Source organism: Bactrocera neohumeralis, chromosome 6 (assembly GCF_024586455.1).
Source record: "Bactrocera neohumeralis isolate Rockhampton chromosome 6, APGP_CSIRO_Bneo_wtdbg2-racon-allhic-juicebox.fasta_v2, whole genome shotgun sequence".
Classification (NCBI taxonomy): domain Eukaryota; kingdom Metazoa; phylum Arthropoda; class Insecta; order Diptera; family Tephritidae; genus Bactrocera; species Bactrocera neohumeralis.
This window is the reverse complement of record NC_065923.1, coordinates 27702095-27716818: the sequence shown is the minus strand read 5'-3', so window position 1 is coordinate 27716818 and position 14724 is coordinate 27702095.

The following is a 14724-nucleotide window of genomic DNA, read 5'->3' as shown; positions in this document are numbered from 1 at the left end:
GAGTTTGACCTCAAATCGATCGAAGTCTAAACGAGCCAATAAAGCACACAACAGTACCGCTTATTGATTATCTTACCATGTTCGGGGTAGTCTTTGAAAGTACTTGAAGATTAGCCCCTAAAAATACGGGCTAAAGCCTTGTTAGCTTTTGTATTTTTTAGAGCTTTGAATGACTGTCACTATCGGACCATTTAAAGGATCGTACTCAGCTGTTTAGTGATCTAGCCATGTTTCATACATTGTCACAAATCGACGCAGAAGCTTGTCCTTTAAATCAATAATGAAAAAAAGATACACGTTTCAAGCAAAGCTTTTTCATTTCAAATATGAATAATTGAATAATATGACAATTTCTTTTAGTACAAAATGACGTTGCCATACTCATTAAATATCATTTTAAGGTCACCCAACAAAATCTCATATTGTTTTCTGACACCTTATTGCCCTCCGAACAATTGAATGAAATGTTATGAAACTTAACGGTAGTTAAATATCGCTGTCCAAGACAAGTGCTGATATTTTTTGTTTGGCGCGATCTTTCGATCATCATTTCCTAAACTGTCAGTATGGCTGAACAGAAACACTCCAAAGTTAACAATAGTTTGCTTTTCTAAACATATTTTGGGGAATTCGATGAGAATGTTGGTTCCAAAACATAATTATATGGAAATAAGATAAAACATTTAATGGAGCCTGATATGTATAATGATTTAATTTACCTGTTAGAAGAACTCCACCTCTGAAAGCAATTACTAAATTTAACTTAAGTGTGATTAAAGTCGGAATATTTAGACATTCGTGAGAGTTTATCAGATATCCTGCTTCCAAGAACATTATAAATATTAGAACGTCTACAATTTTGGAGATGGAAATCAATTTGATGTGCTCCGCATCATTTTAAGTAGAACTGTGGAACATGATTTACGAAGATCTTGAAAAGATTGGTGCTGTATTTGATCGAGTATTGTATTGAGGATAAGTCTGATGACCGTTCCCACTACAGTCGCATCTACTAAAACGGAACGGATTTAGTTTAATAACTAACCTCGAATTTCCCCAAAACTAAAATTATAAAATATATAAAATAGTCTCATTATGCCATTCTAAAAAATAAAACGTGTCCAAAATCTAGTTTCATTTTAAGTTATCAGAAAAAATATTTATCTCAAAACTTGTTGTTCAAGGATTAGGTTGAGTTGGGCTAAATAACTTATACCTCAGCATTGCGCGGGGATCACACTTAGACTGTAATATGCAGTGCTTTGTGATGCCAAACGAGAAAATCTTGTAATTGGATATCATCTATCGGTTAAAATGCCCTGAACCTTTCACAAATCTGCTTAGGTATTTTATTTCTATTTCCGCTATTTCACCTGTATGTCTTAAAGTATGAGATCCAAGGTGTTTTTGGCCTTGATCTGGCAAGAGCGGGACATTCCAGGAGGAAGTGTTGCGATGATTTTATCATATCCTCTTCCAAACAGCTAATTCAGTAGTCATCAGGTAAGTTATTCAATCTTACTGCATGAATCCCAAACGGAAATTGGTCACTTAAAACTCCTACAACTACCGAAAGGTGGACAGCGCTCTGAGCAAAGAGCTCACTGGACCTCTCACGACTTACCCTTGGCCAGAAGGACCGTGGAAATTTACAACTGCTGGTAGCCGACCAGCGCTTGCTGATTTCGTCTAAGGTCCAACAGACCAGTAGTGCACCACAACAAACCATTCCGCAGTTATTGAGGCTGGCATGCTCATCAGCGTTATCATCATCATCAGTTTCCAGCAATACGGCTGTGACCAAGGTTGATGCTAGAAACAAAAAGTCGACTCATCATTTCACTAGCTTAGAGCGCACAGTCAGCGAAGGGTATCGGTACCCTCCTAACGGAGTGAATAGTCACCTCTGTGAAGAAGGATGTGCTCCAAAGCAGTAGATCTACCTCTACTTTTATGGTAGCCACCACAGCTGGAAAGACGTTGCAGTGATCAGGAGCCTAAAACTGGAACTGATGGAAAGTTTCCGACAGTGTACTCCTCAACTAACCCTTCCGGAAGCTTTAATCGATTTGTAATAAAGCTCAACCCGCTCTCCTATAGCGAATCTTCCCTCCCACGCCTCCCTCGAAGGTAAATAAGCAGAGAAGTGACAGCCAGGTGTAGGCTAGTGAGTTCGTCAGTTCACTTTTTGCAGTTTCCCTGAGGCTCATTCAACCAATATGCATATCTATTTATCTTTCCTTTTCAAGAAAAATGTGCGAAGCTGAGTCGATTTAGCCGCGTCTGTCTGTCTCCCTGTATACACGGGAACTATTTCCTCGGTTTTATAAAGACCAATTTCTACAAGTCACTTATCATTCCCGTCCTGCTATATTGTGCAGAAGCATGGACGATGACAACATCTGATGAGTCGGCGTTACGAGTTTTCGAGAGAAAGATTCTGCGGAAGATTTATGGTCCTTTGCATATTGGCAACGGCGAATACTGCAGTCGATGGAATGATAAGCTGTACGAGATATACGACGACATTAATATAACATACTAGTTCAGAGAATTAAGAGACAGTGGCTATGATGGCTAGACCATGTGGTCCGAATGGATAAAAACATCCCAGCTCTGAGAGTATTCAGCACAGTACCCGGCGGTAGAAGCAGAAGAAGAGGAAGTCCTCCACTCCTTTGGAAAGACGAGGTGAAGAAGGACCTGGCTGCACTTGGAATCTCCAATTGGCATCAAAAAGCAAAAATGAAGAACGACTGGTGTCTACCCAATATAGAAGAATTTTCTCGGTTTTTGAGATCTCGATTTGAAATTATGTCCCTCGAAGAAGCTCATATGTAGGACTCGCTGATATCAGGCAATTATAACATACTTAAATGTAGTTGTCATACAAACTGACCGATCATATATGTATGTACGTAATCAAGTCCTTGCATGAAATATTTCTTTATTTAACAAGCTATTTTCATGAAATTAAGCGTGGATTGTTGTCAAAGTCAGCGCTACAGTCTGCGAGTAATTTTTTGAAATCGGACCACTATAACATATAGCTTTCATGCTAATTGAATGAAAAAATCAAGTTCTTGAATGGAATTTTTTATAACGGTACAACCATATTTAGTAATTTTTTTTTCGGTTTTAAGATGTTATTGCTGCCGACCCCATCTAATTTCTTCTTAATAATCCGAGAAGTGTGATGCTTTCATTATTATAAACAGCTGGGCGAACTTTGTCGAATCAAATCTCGTAACTCATTAAACTCTGCTGATTTCTAAGCGATGTCACTGCGTTGACAGTATATTAACTGAGATTAATTGTGGACAAAATGCATACTTTGCATATTCATGAGGACGAAATTAATTTTTCAAAATTATTTTCACATATACGCAGCATTGACAGACTCACAGCTTCTATGTACATACCCACATACACACATATTTGCATCACAAGTCTCCTCGGTATGAGCGACATGCTTTCCGGCTGATTGGATCACAAAGTCAATTCGAATGCTTGGCGTAGTATTTAAGTTGTAAACACTTGTAACGCCTTAATGTGACTGCACTCCGACACGACACAAATAATTTATCTTCGGACCGACGGGGGTACCCGTTACCCTTAACCCTCCACACCAAGCGCTACTGATGAGCTTTGCTGATAACGGCATTTGCCAGCAGCTGGAGCATTTAGCTCAATTGAGTTTCAAATTGATGTCACCATTATCAGACGCTTTAATCTAAATGGTCGCCCTTATGAAGCATCCTTCCTTGACATTTTCAGCGCATAAATTTATTTACTTTTGATTTTTTTCTTTTTTGTTGCTGTTTTTGTTATTTTCGGCTTGTTCGCAACGCTTAAACAGGATCGAGCAATTAAGTTGACAGCGCCGAGTGCATTCGGTGATTAATACGAGTATGTATGAGTATGTATGTATGTATATTTCGCATATGTATGTGTGGCTATGAGTTTATGTGTCTATTTGTGTGCTTCCCCTTATTTTTTTTTTTTGGCAGTGTAGTTCGCCACAATTGCATATTTAAGATTTACGACGAGCTGCTCGTCTCTCTGTGGGCGCTTGACATGGGTTGGCAATGTGAAAATGCTCTTAACTAAACGCTCATAAATAAAAATAGCAATTTCTATCGATATGCGTGAATACTATTTTGCCACATATGCACACACATACACACACGCACGCATTCTGCCAGCATTTAGTGGCAATGCGATTCGATTTAATGTCTGTGATGCGCCTTTTAGCGTCGCTGCGCTTTTGACTGTGCGCTTGCAAAGTTACCCCCCTGCATTGCAGAGGGTGCCTTATATTTATGTATGTATGTAGGTACATATGTATGTATGTATATACTGCACAGACAATTCGCACAACCCCGCTCGCGATTAACAGGCGAAATTTGCTATTTGTAAAGTGCGACCGGTAGTTGCCACACTGAAAAATTTGTATCGATGTGTGCTATATTTTATATTAAAACATGAAAAACGTTAACTTCGGCTGCACCGAAGCTATAATACTCTTAACAGGTTCAAGTTTTCCTTACAAGAACTTGATTTTGATCGGCCAGTTTGAGGGCAGCTATAGTGGTCCGATTTGAACAATATGTTCGGAGCTTTGAGTGTTGTCCGGAGAAAGCAGAACTAACGGCGCGGATGTTGAGGCCAATGATATCAATATCATCGGCGTGCGCCAGCAGACTTGACGTACACTCTTATAGAAGATTTCTTGATGAATTGTTCTCCGAAGTTTTCCCTCAAAATGGCCATAGAATCTGCATGTAGCGCTCGACATGTCAACCAAGTTTTCTCCAGACAACAGCATCGAACGATTGATGAAGTCGCACGATAGGGAGTCGCCTTATCTGCAACCGCGTTTGGTATCGAACGGCTCGGAGAGGTCCTTCCCGATCCCGACGGAGCTGTTAGTAATGCTCAACGTCAGTTTACACAGCCGTATAAGTTTTGCGGTAATACCAAATTCAGAAATAGCGGCATAAAGGCAGCTCCTTTTCATGCTATCAAAAGCAGCTTTGAAATCGACGAAGAAATGGTGTGTGTCGATTCTCTTTTCACGGGTCTTTTTCAAGATTTGGCGCATGGTGAAAATCTGGTCGATTATAGATTTTCCAGGTCTAAAGCCACACTGATAAGGTCCAATCAGTTTGTTGACGGTGGGCTTTAATCTTTCGCATAATAAGCTCGATGGAACCTTATATGCGATGTTGAGGAGGCTTATCCCACGGTAGTTGGCGCAGATTGTGGGGTCTCCCTTTTTGTGGATTGGGCAGAGCACACTTAAATTCCAATCGTTGGGCATGCTTTCGTCCGACCATATTCTACAAAGAAACTGATACATGCATCACTTGTTCGCCGCCGTGTTTGAATAGCTCAGCCGGCAATCCATCGGCTTCCGACGCTTTGTTGTTCTTAAGACGAGTAACTGCTATTCCAACTTCATTATGGTCGGGCAGTGGAACGTCTGCTCTATCGTCATCGATTGGAGAATCGGGTTCGCCATCTCCTGACGTTATGCTTTCACTGCCAATCAGCAGGCTGAAGAAGTGTTCCCTCCATAATTTTAGTATTCTCTAGGCTCAGTCACTAGATTACCTCTGGAGGTTGTACAAGAGTATGAAACCTTCTGTTAGTCGCAGCATCTCTTCGTAGAATTTGCGAGCATTATCCCTGACGGCCGTCCCACAGTTCCCTTATACCGAGTTGCTAATGAGTGCTCTCAGAGAACAGGAGTGCAGGTCGAGTAGAAAACTGCTTCGGCTGTCTGTTGTGATTGCAGCTTCCCGACGTCGAACCTTCCTTGTGTTTGTTCATGTGCGTTTTTTGCTGCACAGGTGCGGCTGCGTATCAAAGTTATGACCTCGGAGTGTACGCCCGTCTAAAACACTCTCGAATGATTATATAATCGGAAAACGATGGAATCAAAGTGCAAATTTCAGAAAAGGGCTTATTCCATGAAGTCAAATTTCTGATCATGTATCCAACTTCTTCATTATGTGTGCCCTCAGTTTCGACTTAAAATTTTCAAAATTAATCCATTGATCTAAATAGTTGCGAAGAAAACTAGGCCATGACTCCGATATCCACAAATTCCAACTATTCATGTATAAACGACTGCCACGTTGATTTATATTTATGGGAACATTAATCAACTCGAGGAAACATTGAGTCCGTATTAGAGGCCATGTACACCGTTTTCTGGCAATCACAACATGTCAACTCATTTATACTGAACTCCATATGGTATCGCAAAGGACCAAACTGGTCTATGCGTGGATTATTGGCCTAATAGATTAACTTAACCTAACCTAAATTATAAGCTAGCTTCCGGGAGGAAGTCAAAGCGGTTACAGGACTGGCTAAATCCGAATTTAACGAAAGATTGGAACGCACCTTGTATAATGACGACGCACCGGCTTAGACCTCCGGTGAAGCCTTAGCCGAATAAGGTTACGAACTGTTACCACCAACTACTGTATTGTCCAGGTTTGCCCCTTGCGAGCTCATTTGTTACCAAACTTGAAAAAGTTGTTTCTCGGCAGAAGTTTGAGTTCAATATGAAGGTAATCATCGCCACGGACGCTATCTTCCACAAAACATAATTTTCAGACGAGTAAAAAAAGTTGGAACATTGCTGGATCTTGAAGGCAAAACACTTATCGGACTTCCTTTGATATTACCATTCCACTTTTAGTGATTTCCGGTCGTTTTTCACTGTTACCTGCTTATAAGTAAGAATAACTAAGTATATCAACAAAAAAATCTCTACCTCATATCCTAATATTAACGAAGCCTCAAAAGGTCAATTTCATCATATCCCACAATTTTACGGAAGGTTCCAACTCCAGATTTCTCAAGTATCACTCATTCCACTTGCGTGAGATCAACGAACGACGCTTTTTTCTCTAAAAAAATCTTACAAAATTTAAATTCAGTGGCAACGCTTCACATAAAACTCAACGTATTCGTCCCTTGGCGGTCATGTCGTAAAGTTTGTAAACACGACTAATGCGCTACATGGGTGTTGATAAATAAAGTTTGCTTATTGAATCGCTGCTACACGCTTGATTGCGCACTTAGCGGATGCGTTGACAACAACAGCAACAACAATAAAAAAATTGTCATTTGAAGTCAATAGAAGGAATTACACGAACAACTCACTATCTTCCCTTGGGTGGGGTGAGACCTAACATAACTGTCAACTGACAAGATATCCACGAGCAAACTTGGATTCGTCATGCTAGTGAAATAAACCAGAAACTACTTGTGCATCGATTTTAGTTCTGGTTTCGATTCACAGCGCATTTCCCGAGCTGAGCTGAGCTAAGCGGAGCAGAGCGGGGCGGGGCGGGGCGGTGCGCTTTATCGTGTTTCAGCGCTTGTGAAATGTGACTAATGTAGTTAAGTTGCTTAACGCTAATGGCTGGCGGAATTAGCTATAGTTGGCAGAAACTGTAGCAGGATACAAGCAAGTGTGGCTTTTATTGGAATTAAGTGCATCGATATGGATATAAGTATCTATGTACATATGTATTTGTATTTGTGTCTCCTGCTACTTGATCCCCTTTAGCCACTGTGGTAATATTCTTGGGCTCATATTATATTAATTCCAAACTGTCATATTTAACATGATTCATGGCGGACACAGTTCAATGGTGAATGTTTCACAATCTTCGCAATTCACTTAGACGAAAAGCAAACTATTCAATGCATATTACATATGTACATGTAAATATGTAGAATGTATGTGTGTATGTTGTGCATACATGCATCCCCTTGCACCGTTAGGCCGTCTGTTGCGATTTTTTTGCAAATCTCAGCAACACAAGCGGATTTATGAATTCAATTTCGCTAATGGATAAGGCCTATAAATGTCAAATATCCTTCGAGTGACAAAGTAAAATATTAAAATTATTATAATACAAAATTCTTCTTGATACCATAAATATACATCCATATGTGTATATTCGGTAATATTTGTTGTACTATATTTGGTTCCATATAAAAAAGTAGGCGGAACTTGCTGTGTCGGATGCATTTACGCATTGTACATAAGTATAACGCATGATTCAAGTAGAGGTACTTTTTCAATAACCTTTTTTTGATAGATCGCGCGTGAGTAGTGTTAAGCTGTTATGTCATTTATGTTCAGTATTTTTTGGCATTTCATCATGGAGCATTCAATTTCCTACAAAATCTAAGGAACAAGATATTTTTTCAAGTAGTTGGAAGCGAGATAAAAATTTTTCTATCTGATAATAAGAAAAAAATAGAAAACTGTATGTAGGAGGACCTTCCCGTTACAATTAAAAACTCATGTTTGGAGAGGCTTTCTTAGAGGTGTCTAGGAACCTATTTTTCCGAGTACCAAACGAAAAAAAAAAAATTTGTTTTTTGAACCACTCTATTACCCATATTGAGAGCCAACATTTATTATTGGATAATATTCGACCGAATAGACCACGTCCAGCACGCAGTGAAGAAAATATAGCTAAGAGTTTACACGAAGACCGTGGAGAGTCGATTCAGTCGTTCACAGCAACTCGGACTGCCGGAACAACTTGTCACATTTTACGTCGAGATCTTAAATTGTAAGCGTACACAATGCACTCCATGATAACTGACTATTTGATACCTGACCGTTAGACTTTTTCCTGTAGGGATATGTAAAGTCTAAAGTCTTTGCGGACAATGCTGCTTCGCTTCAGGCCTTGGAGAAAAACATATCACGCGTGTAATTCACCAGTTACCAGTCGAAATGCTCGAACGAGTCATCGAAAATTAAACTCAACGGTTGGACCATCTGAGACGTAGCCGCAGCCAGCGTTTTAAAGAGATGATCTTCAAAAAATAAATGCCAAAGAATGTTCTTTTAAATGATAATAAGTTTTTTTTTTTAAGTAGAGAGCCTCGAAATTGATCACCCTATATAATACGGATAATCCATGGCAAATTTCGTAAAGATATCTTGCCAAATAAAAAAAGACTTCCACTTAAAGACTTATCAGTTTGTATGACAGCTGTTGTGATTCGATATTGGCGACTACGATAAAGGAGTAGCTCCCTGGGGGTAAAAGGACGTGTGCAAAATTTCAGATCGATGTCTCAAAAATTATGTGGCTATGGCGTTTCGTTCTAGGTGTTAAAAACTTTGTGGCAAACTTAACATACCCTCATACCCAATGTTTACAAGTGTTAAAAAGTGGAACACTTACGGAAACGATAACGATCGTAGTCGAATCGGTGTGAGTCAGCACAAACGGTAGCCAAGCCAAGATTCACAGTCAGGAATGTGTTGCTATGTGTTTGGTGGGATTGGCAGGTAATTATCTACTCTGACGTCAACATTTTGACCATGTATACGCTTTAAACTTTGGGATCTTGGTTGGGAAACTTTTCTGCATTCAGCTTATAGTCCTTTCCTGATATAAAGGGATTCCTACCGGAAATTACCTTCAAACTTGCAAGAACTTATCGAACAAAATAGTGCATATTCCTACATGTTCCTGTTTATGACGAATGATGACGAATGGCTGGTGAAAAATTCGTCTCAAGCGATTCTTTGTTGCCTATATAGACAAGGGTTTCTATGAGAGTGGCGAAATGAGATTAAATTCAATAAGTTATCAAATAAAACGAACTATATTTGCTCTATATTGGATTACTCTAACAATGCTACATATATAAAATCTTCAATTAATGCAAAATGTCTTTCATCTACACTTTATAAATACACTTCTATAATAACATAAGGAACATCGAAAAAAAATCCAACCAACGTTCTCAACTGATTTTGCTCTCAGTGACTATTCTCAGACTCAAAAAGTGGCTCGCCGGAAAAATATTTGACTCAAATCACGAGGTTAAGATGAAAACAAACGTATTTTGAAGGCGTTGAAGTTTCAAAACAGTATCGAAGTGTCGGGAGGATCGTTACAACAAATTTATAATTGTAAATGGAGATTATTTCGAAAAATAAATCCACATTTTCATTGAAAAAAAAAATATTGAGCTAATTAAATCTGTATATATTAAAAAATAAATATGGATTATTATTCCACAGTAAGATATCTTATAGATGATAGATTCATATTTTCAGACACGAAAAAAATGGCAGCAGAACTGAAAGTTTATGAAGAAAAGCCAAGAATCTACGGCCGACAAACAAAACGCGGAAATTTTTGCGCGAGAACTTGTTACAATACTACAGGATCTCAGTGTACATTCCTCTGTTGGATACAATCGGCGAAGATTTGAAGACGCGCTTTTCTAGAGAAGTATTGGATGGATTTCAATTTTTTTGGATAATGTAAACTTCGTGTGACGTTTAAAGCTCTAAAGTGGACTTGATCACTGGCAGTGCTACTGGGAGCAGAAGCAAAAGTCAAAAGACAACAAGTTACCGACTACTGCATTGGAAACGTTTAATAACTGCGATGTAGAACCCAAATTTCATAGTTTTTTCGCATATTCTGCACACTTCCTGTGACGTAAGCGAGCTCTGAACAGTCATGCGAACACACTTCAATACAGATTAATCGGCCTGGCGTTGCTGCTTACGCATAATGACATTGAAGTCACTGCAGAAGAAGTTCACGAAAGATTCTCAAAACTTGGCCCACATAGTTTCGGTTTGTGAAATTTTTCTATTCAATACACGAATTGACTACAGTGTTATACATTGCAATAAAGTATGTCTACGATTTATGATGTGGTTTTTTCAATTTAGTAGGATTTGATATTAAATGGTGAAATCTCATATATGTATCTCGGGGCGGTCCACGCCCATCGTCCAATTTTCACACCGACTCCCATAAAGCCCTCTCACACCATCTCAAAGGTAAAATTTAAAGTCTCTGCCGTATTTGGTTATCGATTTATCGCGGTTTTGAACAGTACCTTTATATGCGAAGTGACCGGGGTTACCTTCCGATTTAATCCATTTTCACACTATTGGTAGGAGTTCTTATAATATTTGAGCTGAACGAATTTGGTTATTGTAGTTTTATTGGTTTAGGAGGTTGCAAGAGTATAAAAATATTTAAAAATAATCTGGTAATTGAACTGAACGGATACAGTTTAGAAAGCTCTAACTAAAAATACATATATTTGAAATATTATTATATATTAAACTTTTAATAGTTACATAAATATGTTATATAAAGATAAATTTCACAATAGTTGTGTCACTTAAATCCTTTAAGGCCAGGTTCCTCCAAACAATTTTGAAAAAATCGATTTTTTTTTCATAAATTGCTACTGTATACTCGTAGAAATAGTATAGAATTAGTCCCGAAGGTCAGCAAGACCGAGAAGCAGGTATAAAAGTGTGAGGAGCGCTGCGGGAAATCCGGCCGCTCGAACGCCTTCGGTAGCAGCAGCTACTGCGTGCCTTTGGTTTAAACTGATTTTTCTCCGAACCACGTTTTTTCGCATGGATGACACTCTCATTTCAAAACTATTGCACTTATCGATATGAACCAAACGGCATTTTACTCTTTCGATGTCTGGCTATGGCCTCAAGCAGAACCAGAAATATTCATTATTATTTAAAAAAAGTTATAAACAATTAAAAGTGAAAAAAGGGTTAAAAAATTCAAAAGTCCGCCATTTTTTTTTTTTTTTTTCATTGAAAATGTTTCATTCTGCTTGAGGCCATAGCTAATTCGATACAGAACATGCAACCGTTTTGTTTTTTGCTTTTAGATAATTCTTTTCCAAGAAAGGATGTCATCCATCTACGAATCGGATGAGTTTCAGCAGCCATTTTGAAAAAAAATTCTTTTCAAGTAATTTAATAAATGTACTTTCATATATAAAAAAATTGATTACTCAACATGTTTTGTAATAAAAATAAAATGTATTGAAAAAAATTACGTTTTTTAGAGGAACCTGGCCTTAAGGCTAGACTGGTCATAGGGATCAGTACGTAAGTGAGACTAAATTTTGGTTAACTCTATGAATAACTACATACGTAACTATCTCAACTAAAAGTTTCTCCGGAGAATTTAGAAGTTCATGGAACTTTGAAGAGCAATTGTCAAAATTCTCGATTTGTTTTGAAAATTAAAATCGAACCCCGAATTACATTTATTAACTATTAATAATTGGTAATTCATCGTACCTTTAATTTGGAAACATAATTAAATAAATATTGTACAACTTATGGTATTTAATACTTATCTATGTACATACATAAATTTTAGCAGGTGAATTGCAAACTTACCCTTATTTTAACTACTGCTAAATCCATAAATTTTTATAAACCACAATTAAATTGAAAAACTACAAAACATTTCTAAAATACTAGCACGTATTACAAATTGCAGCCGAAATAAAGGAAAACCACTCACTTATCACACGAATCACCCCAATTTGTTGGCCATTTTGTGCTATGTAAACAAAAGCTGTGCTGATTGGCTGGCAGCTTATGCCTCCCCAATGAACGTGCTGCCAGGCAGCCATGCACACACACATAGGCAGAAATAAACTGTTAGATATGCTTTTAAGCTATTTGCCTTGCGCTGAGCTTATCCAGCTGCGATTGGTCGTATCTATTTACATTTCATTTCTATGTACAGTAATGCCTATATTTATGTTGTGTATGTGTGCATATTTTACGTTATTTACTGCATATGTAAATAAAAATATAATTATATACATATAAATACTAGGCACATACTATACATACATATGTATATTAATATATATATAAAAGCACAAAGGCTAAAAATATACATATATATGTATAATAAATGTACATAGATATGTGTGCGCATGCAAGTTAAATACTGGGTATCAACTTGACATAAATATGTGCTAAATTATGTATATACAGACATAGATATATGTATTTATGTTAAATTATACGTTACTATATAAAGCAAAATCGTCAGCCTATGCTTTTTGTTATTATTTCTTTGACAGTAGCTTTTTCGGGGTCCAAATTGTCCCCTCATAAATTTTGCCAACCCAGCAGTTTTGAATTTTTTTTTTATGCGAAAACTTTTCCGACAAGTCGGCGCCATTTTTGCCGCATTGCTGATTTCTTTTGTGAAATTGTAATTGTGTGGGAAAACTTTTGACTGTCGGGTGTGGGAAATCGAATTCAGCGTTTGGCAATGTCATCAGAAATCAAATTGCCAGTAATACTGGCACACACACATTTACTTATCTCTACATAGTAATATTGTAATAAATTAGACATTTTTATGGGTAAATATTATATGAAATATTAGAACTTATTGCACTAGAGCATACTGGTATACATTTTACATGCATACGAGTATCTTCAAAGGGAAAAAATTTGATAAAAACTGGTATTTGAAAAAAATATTCAAGTTGTCTGCCATAAGTAGTAGTACTTTGAAGATCAGTTGAATTATATAGTCAGAGTTTGCACTGTTGTCAATTTTCCGAGGATGGAGACTGTGCCATAATTAGTAAGCCTACATAAGTAGTAAGCCTACATATGTAAGTAGTAAGCCTACTTATGGCACAGCCTCCATCCTAGGAAAATTGGCCAAAGTTCAAACTCAGACTCTGACTTTTTAGAGAAGTTTTTCTTAAGGGGGTATTCTGGTATAGACGCATGAATTTTAGGCATTTTTTAAAGTAAGATAAAAAAAGTTAAAAACATTTTTACTATTCATTTTTTTATATGTTTTTTATTGACATTTTAATAATATAAAAAAAATTGCAAAAAAATAAAACTAAAATTCATCGAGATACGGGCCGGTGGTCGCCCCGGGCGCAACGTCTTGGGGGCGGCAAAACGATCTTCGCTGTTTTTTAATATTCAGAAAAAAACGTCAACACATTTTTTTAACAAAATTTATTATAAAAGATAAAGAGTTGTACACTCACAATGAAATAATCTGAATAACAATGAAAAATATTAATTTTTACTCGAATACTTTTCAGTCTTTGAATTTGTCTTATATCTTTCTTAAAAATAGTGATAGAACTTAAAGATGCACTTTTCTAGCTTTGTCTAGCGACGTGTCACTCTCACAGTTATCCTATGCTTTGAATGTAACAAATACTTTTATTTCTCCAAATTTTCAAAAATTATATTTAAAAACTCCAATTCGGGCAAAAATTCCTGAAAATTGTGTCAAAAGTGTACAAGATATAGGGCGAAAATGGGTTTTTTCTATGTCTTTTAATAAGATGTCTTGTAAATTTACTATCAATTTCCTCAAAAACCGTATTGTGAGAATTTTGGAACTTCAGAATTTGCGTGGCTTCTAATTCCTTAATTTTATATACTTAATATCGAAGATATTTTGTAAAAATTCACTTTTGTTCGAACCACCTCATGAAATTTGTTGGTAGGTAGATAAAGGGGAGCGGCAGAACATCCTTGGCCCCGGGCGCCCGAAGTTGTAGTTACGCCACTGAATGGACCAATAGCCCGTTATCCTAAGCGGACTTTTCAATTTTCAGAGAAAAAAGTTCCAAGTCAAAATCCATAAATTTTCTACCCAGAAATCGTATCGTTTACGACGAATTATTTTACGCCTCAAAACTTCCAAGTATATTTATCGTTTGACCCCGTGGAATGAAATCATGATGAACAACACGTTAAGCATTGCCTCGGTTTTTACCGATTTTTTCGGTTTCGGCTCAATTTTGGAACGCTATTCGGTAGATATTTTTGACAGTTTCGACGCCATATTCATAAACCGACATCTCGTTGCC